Source organism: Acomys russatus, chromosome 1 (genome assembly GCF_903995435.1).
Source record: "Acomys russatus chromosome 1, mAcoRus1.1, whole genome shotgun sequence".
Lineage (NCBI taxonomy): Eukaryota > Metazoa > Chordata > Mammalia > Rodentia > Muridae > Acomys > Acomys russatus.
In genome coordinates this window covers 100,494,617-100,506,032 of record NC_067137.1, presented here as the reverse complement: position 1 = coordinate 100,506,032, position 11,416 = coordinate 100,494,617, and positions in this window count along the sequence as shown.

Below are 11,416 nucleotides of genomic sequence, written 5' to 3'. Positions count from 1 at the left end.
GAGGTTTGTATTACATATTGAATATATTTTGTGTTACTTTAGAAGATATTAAATTCTAGCAGTATTTTGATTTTATAGTTAATTCAAATGAATCATTAAGAGCTTGCCTTTTTGTAATTTTTTATCCTGTTATAAACTACTTTATCTAAGAAACATGCAGATTTTAACTATTAAATAATCATAATAAAGATATTTTATTTATTGCCAGCATTTCTTGTATTTTGCAGTTTAATTGAATCTCCTAATTATGATCTTAATCCTTCTGACCCAAATTCCCATCTGTGACATAACAGTGGCAAGATCCTGAGTATTAAATAGTGTAAAATGAATGGTAAAGAGCAAAATAGCAAAATGTGTGATTAAGAGATCAAAAGGATTGGTCACAAACTAACCTAGAAAAGAGAGTTGGTGCACCTTTCGGCTAGCAAGAGCAGACCAAGGTGAGGAAGAAAGGAGGATGTGAGCACCAGACGGGGGGTGGGGGGGGCGGTACCTAATGTGCTGACTTACGTCAGAAATAGATTTTTTTTTTCAAAATTGAAACTGATAAGAACTATACTATTTTTTCATTTTTTCTTTCCCTCCCTCCTTCCCTCCCTCCCTCCCTCCCGTCCAAGAGTTTCTCTGCATAGCCCTGGCTGTCCTAGACTAGTGTTGTAGACGAGGTTGGCCTCAAACTCATAGAGAGCCGCCTGCCTCTGCAGGATTAAAGGCGTGTGACACCACACCTGGCTCTATGTGTATGAATGCTTTTTCCCCTCTGCATGTATATACGTGTATCATGAGCATTCAGTGCTCCCGGGGATAAGAAGAGGGCACTGGATCCCTGGAAATGGAGTTAGAGAGTTAGGAGCCACCATGTAGGTGCTAGGAATCAAACCCAGGGCCTCTGCAAGAGCAGCCAGTGCTTTTAATCATGATGCCCTTTCTCCAGCCTTTGAACTATACTATTTTAAAAATAAATTTCCTAGCTATGTATAGTCCTGTACAGTTGATGTAAAGAGAGCTCTGAGGTGCCAAGCGTTAATCCACAAGCGTGAGTGGATTGTGACTGGTTATCTCTTGGCAAAGAGCCGCTGACTTAGTGTAGTCCGTGGGCCTTCCATTCTAAGGATGCCACAGCTAGTTTCTTGTGGGCAACCACAAGCAATGGCTATAGCCTGTGTTTTGGTGGTCACAGGCCCTCTAACCAACTCATATACATACTGGGATTTTTTTTTTTAAAGCTGTGAGAAACTTGGCAAGAATATTCAGAGGGATAAAACACTAATGCAAGAAAAAAGAAAGAAAGAAAAAAAAGACTAATGTGAAGAGAATGTGATCAAAGTACACTCTGGAGGGAGGCGGAGGCAGGAGGATCTCTGTGAATTGGAGGCCAGCCTGGTCTACAAAGTGAGTCCAGGACAGCCAGGGCTACACAGAGAAACTCTGTCTCGGAAAACAAACAAAAAAGGACACTCTGTGTATATATATATATATGTATATATATATATATATATATATGTGTGTGTGTGTGTGTGTGTGTGTGTGTGTGTGTGTGTGTGTGATTGTGAAAGATTAACAAAGATGCTATAGCTAGGGTTCGGGGGGGGGGGGGGAAGGGCAGGCAGGCTTAATAGAGATAGCCCTTCCTGACTTGGTTTGCAGGGACAAATGCTTCCCACCTTAGCTAGTCTTGTTAGTAAGAGACCATGGCCCGGTAGCTGCAGTCTTCACTGTCTCCATGTCTTTGAACAGACAAGGGAGTAAATAAAATCACCCAGTGTGTAGTGTTGCTATTTGCTTCACATGTCTGTCACCAAGAAAACTTCCATGATGACTTTTACAGGTAAGACATTGGGTGGCAGTCGATACAACAGTAAATAGAACAGCGCTGTTCTTACGCTATAAACAGTTTGGAAGATAATGGTAACGAGACTATTTCTTTGTAGGAGTGGGAAGAGGCAGGGTAATCCTCCTTGATTGCAGCCATCACACCGCCTGTCTCATCTGCACACCATCCTGCCACTAAGGTGCAATTAGCGTAGCGGTGAGAGCATATAGGAGGTGGGAGGTTCGTTGGACACTGACTTCAGTGATGCAGCCGTCTATGCTCCGGGAAGGAAGCCCAGTTAATTTAAGAGTTCACAAAGCTGGACTTGGGCATAACCCATCCGCTGTCTACCTGCTGTCTGTTGAGTGAGGTGAGTAGATACTTCTTTAAAACTGTCTTGACATGAGGGATGATACAATAAAGAGAGACACCTGTGCCTCTCCTTTGGCGATCAGACTATTGAAACAGTAGTCCGCCACAGAGTTGGAAATAGGATTTCCTTGAGTCTCCTCCTGGGAGAAGCGAAAGGATGAACCTTGGTGCCAGTCGGGAAGTGGGGAGCTTTTCTCTTGGAAAGTGAATTCAAAGTTGTTGGGTTTTTGTTTGTATTTTTTTGAGACAGGGTTTCACTGTGTAGCCTTGGCTAACCTGGACTCACTTTGTACACCAGGCTGGCCTGGAACTCACAGCAGTCCACCTGCCTCTGCCTCCCAAGTGCTGGGATTAAAGGCGTGCGCCACCACTGCCCGGTTGAGAATTCAAAGCTTTGACAAGTTGTCATACCTCCTTGAAGGAGACACAGCTGAAACGATGGGTCAGTGATGGGTTGAACACACTTTAACTAGGACTACTTAGTGCATACCTCTAGCTCTCTGTTTAAACCTAAATCTCACGTCAGGACTCCAGATATGGACTTGGGAGGCTATCTCTAAAACCTCTAGATTTGTTGCTCTTTCCTGTGTGGCCACACTGGATAAATCTTTCACTAATAATGGTCTCTTCCCTTGGCTTGTTGAGGATGGGTGGTGAGCCTAGCTTGTTATGGCTGCCAGGGATTCAAACAGCTCCTGTAACTGTCTCCCTGGGTAAAGTTATACAGTCTGGGAGCGTGAGGGTAAAATCATTGTTGCTCACTTGAGAATTGACCAAGCGTATTTAAAAGCTTTTACACCTCACACAACAGTAAAACAAGAGGTTTTTTGTTGTTGCTGCTGTTTTCAGGTGGGTTATTTATTTTGTTTCCCCAGAGGACATTTGTCTACATTCAGCCCATATTTGAGAGTGTTCAGGTGCAGCAGAACCAGTGTGTAGCATGTTTTTAGGTTATTCCTACGATCTGGAAGTGTTTTGTCTGTCTCAAATTCATATATTGAAATCTTAATCCTCAAAGCAATCATATTTGAAGTTGGGCCTCTGAGAAGTGACTTGGTCATGAGAGCGCTCCACTCATGAGGATAATAGATTACTGGCCTTAGATGATACTCCAGATGGGTAGTAGCTAAGCTCTCCTATGTGAGACTGCAGCAAGGACCAGTCTCTTGAAAGATGCTAGGTGTGCCTGGATTTTGACCACAGGCTTCTTAGCCTCTAGAACAGTGACAAATGAATACTTGTTTGTAAGTTTTCCCGTTGATATTATCTTGTGATTAAGTAGTCCTAGCAAACTAAAATAAACACCCTAACCTTTAAAATTAAATATGTGGTGTGGTAGCTTCTGCTTACCGAATTGCTGCCAAGGAAAGCTGTGAAATCTTGCCTCACATGGCGTGTTTAGCAGCAGAGGTGTGTGGAGGTTGGGGCTGTGGTCTCTCTCAGGAGCAGGGAAGGTGAGGATAAAGTGTGTGTGAGCAGTAGCAATGTTGATTAAAGTCAGTGTGCTTTTTGTCAGGAAGCAACCCTAAACCACGCCTATGAAAAACTCCTCTAAATAAGAATTACTCGTTCCTACTGATGTAGTTGCCACAGTGTAACAGAGCTTTAAAGCAAAAGCTCCAACAGGCTAGGCTCCTGTCCCAGGACACCAGTTCAAGACAAGCAGTGACTGGGTGGTGGTGGTACACGCCTTTAATCCCAGCACACTAGGGAGGCAGAGGCAGGAAGATGTATGTGAATTCGAGGCCAGCCTGGTCTACAGAGCAAGTTCCAGAACAACAGATGTAGGTGCCAATATGTAGGTGCCTCTTTATTTTATTTTTAATTAAAAATGTCTGTCTCTGTCTCTGTCTGTCTGTCTGTCTGTCTGTCTCTCTCTCTCTCCCTCTCTCTCTCTCTGTGTGTGTGTGCGTGTTTGTGTGTGTGTGTGTGATGGGGACTGAAGCAGGTCAGGCCAGCCTCAAACTCCCAACGCTGAACTTCTGATCCTCCTTCCTCTCCCTCTCAAGCGCTGTGATTGCAGATGTGTATTATCACACCTAGGGCTCAAACCCCGAGCCTGGTGCGTGCTAGGCAGGCATTCTACCTACCGAGCTCTCTCCGGCCCCTCATACGGCTTTTCTGTTACCTCTTGGGCTCAAGTGAGGAGTCAGTGCTTTTCAGCAAAACAGCTTCTACGTACTTGTCACAAGAGTGCAAAGATCTTTAAACTTTTTTAATGTGTTGAGCCCACATAAAACTTACCCTAACCATTTTTTTTTAATGTTCAACTCAGTGGTCTTAACTACATCAACGATAAGTTTTAATCCTATTTCTGTTGCTTATTATTTTCTTAAATTTTTATATAAATGATTAAGGCAGTCCAAAAGAGAGAGGTAGTGTATGAACTTACTTGAATAAGGCATCTGAAGGAGTGAGGTTCTTAGGAGCAGCAGGATGGCAGACTCCAAGAGCTGTGAGTGAAGAAATGCTTAATGGGTGTATGGCTTCATCTTTGCAAAATGAAAAAAATTCTGGGGGTTGTTTTGCAGCCACATAAACACACTTAATACTGGATAGCACATTTCAAATGCATAATGATGGTAATTTAAACCGTTTAAAATTTATTTTTTCCCCTTTTTGTGTGTGTGTATGGGTGTTTTGTCTACATGATTGTGCACCATGTGTGCACAATGCCTGTACAGGCCAGAAGAGGATGTTGAGTCCTTTTACAGAGGGTTCAGAGCCGTATTGTGGGTGCTGGGAACCAAACCATATCTGCTCTCTGTAAGACAAATACGTACTCTTTTTTCACTGAGCCGTCTCTCCAGAACCAATTCATATCCCCACTCGTATGTGTACGTGTATTAGTGCAGGCCACAGCACTCCTTTAGCAGGAGAAGAAAATTTGCAGATGTTCTGTCCTTTTGTCATGTCACAGATGGAAGCCAGGTCTTCAGGCTTACAGCTAGTGCCTTTACTCACTGAGCCATCTCTGGCCCTATCGGCTACGATTCTGTCTTCAGCCCTTTAATAGCTGTTTATTACCCACCGCTGTGTCGAACTCAACCAACATTCTTGTAACTATCAGGTAGAACACTTTGGAAAGCTAGCTAGCTTCCGCTAACCAAAAGCTAAGAATGCCATCGGGAATGTCTGAAACCTGTCCCAAAGATACTCTTTCTTTGCCGTAACCCTCCCTGCCCATCCTACATTCCCACTGATGTATTTTAAAATTGCCTTGTTCATGGATTTCTTTTGTTCTCTTTAATTACAAAAACTTCATGAAATTGTTTCCATGTTGGAACATACTATTTGGGACTACCTAAATCCTTGTCCGTGAGCCGTGGTCACTCATATTTGCCTCAATAATAAACTGTTATTCACTTCTAAGTGATAGCCACATTTAATACTTTCAAGGGCAATATACCCTTTAAAAAGACCCAAGATGTCTTCTTGATTTTCCTCTCAAAACACATGGGGCTAGAGAGATGGCTCAGCAGTTAAGAGTTCTTACTACTTTTTTCAGAAGACTGTAGTGTGTACTTTTTAAAGGCTATTTTAATTTAGCTTTCTTCTTTAACTATTAAAAAAGATTTATTTATTTATTATTTCATGTACAGTGCTCTGCTTGCATGTATATATGCAGGCCAGAACAGAGAATCAGATCACATTACAGATGGTTGTGAGCCACCATGTGGTTGCTGGGAGTTGAACTCAGGACCTCTGGAAGAGCAGTCAGAGCCATCTTTCCAGCCTCTAATTTAGGTTTCTTAATGCCTCTACCTCCCTTCCAACCCCCTGACCCTAGGTAGGAGAGAAAGAATGTTCGAAGGGACTGGGGAATGTAGACCTCTTTAGCCTTAGTTCTGGCTGGTTAGGGTCGCCAGGATATCCAACAGTCCAGAGAACCAGCAGCCTTCGTTCTCTCCATCTCGAAGTGCCCTTCTGCTCTCTGGGCTTTGATGTTTATACCTTCTCAGAGTCCTCAGAATTAAACTAAGTGCAGCTGGCAAGGACCAGATCTCTCTCTGAGGTACAGGAGGTGGTCATCAGCTGTGGATAAACTAAGGCTGTCCCATATCCCACCCTTGGGATTAAAACAAAAACATAACATAACTGAGTTTTAAAAGAAAACAAAACTTCCACTACAGAGGACCCAGGTTTGGTTCCCAGCACGTAAGTTGGGCAGCTGGTAACAGTCTATAACTCCAGCTCCAGTGGATCTGACATCCTATTTTGGTCTTTGCTGACACCTGCATTTATGTGTGCACGTGTGCGTGCTCTTTCTTTCTCTCTCTGTCTCTGTCTTTCTCTGTCTCTCTGTGTTTCTCTGTCTCTCTGTCTCTCTGTCTTTGTCTCTCTCTGTCTCTGTCTCTGTCTCTGTCTCTCTCTCTCTCTCTCTCTCTCTCTCTCTCTCTCTCTCTCTCTCACACACACACACACACACACACACATTTGAAAATAAAAATTGTAATTCTTAAACACGTTCAAACTACCACCAAATCCCTGTGGCTTCTAGACAATGACTACTTCTTCCCACAGGATTGCTGTTGCCCTTGGCTACTTGTTACTGCTCCTCCTCCTATTATGGATCATCTGTTTTTCTTCTCTTGTCTCTCACCACAGTCTGTTCCAGGGATGACAGACTACCCCTTCCCCTGTGACTGCTCGGCCACTACCTACTTTTGTGTGTCCGAAGTGTTAAGAATAGTTTTATGTTGTTGTTCTTTATTTTGATGTGGTGTGTGTGTGTGTGTGTGTGTGTGTGTGTGTGTGTGTGTGTGACTACATGTGTGTGTGGGTATGGCTGTGTGTGTGGGTATGGCTGTGTGTGGTCTGAGGACTTAGGATGACAGCTGTTTCCTTAATCACTTGCTCTCCAATTTATTTTGTTTTCTTCTCTCTCTCTCTCTCTCTCTCTCTCTCTCTCTCTCTCTCTCTCCTGTGTGTGTGTGTGTGTATGTGTGTGTGTGTGTGTGTGTGTATTGAGGCAGCGTTTTAAAAACCTGAAGCTCATTGGTTAGGCTAATCTGGTTGGCTTCAGGGATGTGTCACTGCCCCCCCCCCCCACACACACACACACAGAGCCCATGCTAGGGGTATAGGACCAGAATACAACCTCTGGTTTTTTGCATGGGCCCTGGGATTCTGAATTCAGAATATAGTGCATTGGCAGTAGGTGCTTTCCTACCAAGCTATGCCCTCCCCCCCCCCCCCCCCGCCACCTGCAAAAAAAAAAAAAAAAAAAAAAAAAAACCAGATAGAATTTGGGAGCATATGAACAATGGCACTCAAATGCCAGCACTCATGTGTCCTTCCAAGGGAAGCCAGCCAATTGTTGCTCATTTTCTTGTATACAGCTAGGCTTGTGCTGCGACAGCTGAGGTAGACAGCTGTGGCAGAAGCTGTGTGGACCCGCAGTGTCTGACATGGCTGCTATCTGTTCTTTCCAGAAGAGTTTTTCAACCAGTGCATTCTCGACAGCTCAACCAGGGTTCTGTCAACACTCAAGACAGGCCGTCATTCTTCTCACAAAGCTTTTGAGAGGCTCTCCAGTTCTCTGACGGCAGAGGCCTCTTAAGCAAGGCCTGTAGGATGGTATCAATCGCCTCTCAGTTTTTAATCTCAGAAATCTCTTCTTGCTGGCTTTATTCTATCTGTTCTGCCTTCCTCCTAGTCCCACATCGTACTCCTACTCAGAGTGTGGTTTGTTGGTTCCTTGCTGTCTAGAATGCTTTTCTCCCTTTAGCTGGATAAGCCTCTCTCCTCCATCAAACACTGGCCCAATTAGCATGGGCTTAATGAGGCCTGCTCTGACCTCTCTTGCTTCCTCACCTCCTTATCATGCTATATGTTTTTTCTACTCCACGATCACCACCAAATACAAGACCCACAAAAGCAGATATTTACATTGGCTTTATTCATTGGTGTATCCAAGAGCCTATAACAAACTCCAGCCCATAGCAGGTGCTCAATATGTGCTTGACTTGAATTGAGTATCTGATGTATTACTATTTGTGTTTCTTATGTATTTAATTGATGATGAACACTTATAAAGATACAGCCTCCCAACTATACTGTCATAGTTTTGGCACAATAGAAATATTTGACTGTGGGCTGGAGAGAGATGGCTCAGTGGTTAAGAATACTGGCTGCTCTTCCAGAGGAGCAGGATTGAATTTTCTAGCACCCACATGTTGATTCTCAACTTTCTGTAACTATAGTTCCAGGGGATCTGATGTCCTCTTTTGTGCACTAGTCATGAAAATGGTACATACACATATACCCAAACACCTAACTATATGAATGAATGAATGAATGAATGAATGAATACATAAATAAATAAGAGAAAGTGTTTGGGCTATTATCTGCTTTATGCCATGTGTGAGCATCTATTGGAGTTGAAAATTAGAGTTGGTCTTATATAAACTTATAAAAACCATGAGAAAAGATTTTGCCTTGTATCATTTCCTCCTGGGGGGGGCAATTCATATGTCATCAGTCTTACAGTTAAGAAGCATTATAACTACAACCTGAAAATCTCTATAGCTCCCAAAAAGTCAGCCCCAACTTTCCTTTTAAAAGCACAAAGATTGGTCCATCTACATCTAAGAGATTTTGTTTTATCCAGCTCTTTCTTCAGGCCACAAGAAGGCCGTCTCCTTCTCTAGCTGGGCAACTACATAGCTTTCCTGTGGCACTCTTTCCTCAAGCTCTTTACTTGGAAAATTCACTGTCCAGGCCTGTTGGATGGTACTTACTACATAGTTTATCCCTCTGTGAAAACTCAATTTACTGTCCTGATTCACTGCCACTGTGCAGTGTTGTAATGGAGCGCTAGGATCTCCCTTAACGATACAAGAGATGTCATGAACATTTGACTGGTCTGGATGACCTATTTTCTTGAGGCATCTACTCTTTAACTTCTGTAACTTAGCTACCAAGAACTAGACTCATTCTATTAACAACATTCATAACACCCATTATTTACTCTCTTATCCTTAAAAAATAGACAATAGAAAGATCTATTAGGGGTTAGGGAGCTACCTCAGTTCGTAAATTGGTTGACTTGTCAAGTGTGAGGTCCTGAGTTCAGTCCCCTGATCCCACATTAAGTCAGGCATGGTAGTGTGGACTTGTGATCGCAGTGCTGAGATAGATCAAGAAGGGATAGATCAGGAGTCCTGGGACTCCTGGATAGACAGGCTAGTCTACTAGGCAGGTTCTAAGGCAATGAGAGACCTTGTCTCAAAAAAAGAAAAAAAAAAGTGGATAAAATCTGAGCAATGTAATGGGAAAATGGTGGGGGGGGGGAGGAATGGGAGGATACAAGGGATGGGATAAACATTGAGATGTAACAAGAATAAATTAAAAAAAAAAAGACAAATCACTATCAAACTTCAAAAAAAAAAAAATCTGAGCAATGATACATACACATGCCTCGGTATACACATGCACGAAACGTAATAGCCAGAGACTGCTATTTAATTCAGAGATAAATAGCTACATCTTTTCTTTGCCCTAGAAGCAAGAGCTTTGAAGTTCAGTATCTCTCTTTGTCATGCTCCTTAGCCAAGTTCAACCTGCGCTAACTTCTCTCAGCAACCAATAGAGCATTCTACTTTCTCCTGTGTGTAAAGCAAGCATGAGAGGCCCGCCCACCAATTAAGTATATGGGATTGGTAAGGTCCCCACTTTGTCACAGTGATAACTTCTAGACAAATCAGTTGTAGGAAAACTGAGCTCTGCCATGGTGTCCCAAGCAGACCCGAAGTCTCAACCTCAAAGTCAAAATGTGGTCAGGGATGAACGCTTCTCCCTATGTGGACAAGCCAGCATGGTCTTACATGATCATTTCTTTTTCTCTGCCAAATACACATGGCTGTTCTACAGAGGACCTTTGCAGAGAGCTCAAAAAAAAAAAAAAAAAAAAAAAGCCGTATTGAAATACACCTGCGTCACTAGGTACTTATTAAAAGATGCTTACTCGGCAGTCTCAGGTCAGTAAATGAGGAATAGGTCACACTGAAGGATCCTTGTCAGCCTATGGAACAGAAAGGAGGAGGCAGGAAGGTAAGTAGTTCTGACCTGAGAGGCGAGACACAGCCTTCTCAGAACCGCTTGAAAATACAGTTTTCTCCACTTTTCTCTTGCCAAAGAATGAAGTGCCTGCTGGCTTCCTCACAGGTGGCTGATATTACACAGCAAGTCCTTGCTTTGGATAGAATACTCTCTTCCCGGGGACTGTCTCTGATGTGGGCTCTGGTTGCTGTGTTTTTGTTCACTTTACCCTGGTGGGGCTGCCTCACCAGGCCATGGGACGAAGATGTGTTAGACCCGGCTGTGACTTGATATGCTGGTGTGGGTTGCTGTGGCGGGGGCTCCCCTTATCTGAGGAGTATGGGAGGGGAACGAGGGGGAGAGGGAGGGAGGGTGGGACTGGGAGGAGAGGAAGGAGGGCCTATGTTTAGGATGTAAAGTGAATAAATAAATTTTTTTAATTAAAAAATGAATTTAGATGTTTAAAAAAAGAGTACTCTGTTTCTACTGCAGCAGCACAGAAGCACAGGAAAGCTCTCCCTGTGGTCCTGTTTGCAGTTCACTTGTCTGCTGGGCCCCTCACCTTTGGACATCGCTCTCCCAGTCAGCACATTGTGATATGACTAATTTCTCCACTGTTGATTTACAGACCAGAGAGTAGAAATCACAGCAAGGGCCTGTGTGAGCCTGAAATGGTCTGTCACACGGGTCATGAATTGGGTCCACTGGGGTGGGTATGGCTCCTGCGAACTCCCAAAACGCTAAATTGGAGCAGGGAAGATGGACTAGTTGACAGAGAACCTGCTGTGCAAGCAGGAGGACCTGAGTTCAGATATCCTAGCCCATGCAAAAAGCAGGGCACGCGCATGTGTGCATGCTTGTCTGTCTGTCTGTCTGTCTGTCTGTAATCCCAGCACTGGAGAAGCATAGACAGGCAGATCTCTGGGGCTAGCTGGTCAGTCCTTCTAACCTAATTGCTTCCATGAAAGACCCTGTTTTTTTTTTTAAAAACGTGGAGGGACTAGAGAGGTGGCTCTGTGGTAAAGAATATTGGCTGTTTTTCAGCGGACCCTGGTTCAATTCCCAGCATTCACATGGTGGCTCACAGCACTCTGTGACTTTAAGTCCTGAGGATCTGACATTGTCTTCTGGCCTTCTCAGGTGTTAGGCATATATTTGGATAACTTATGAAGCCAAGTGACAGTGTGC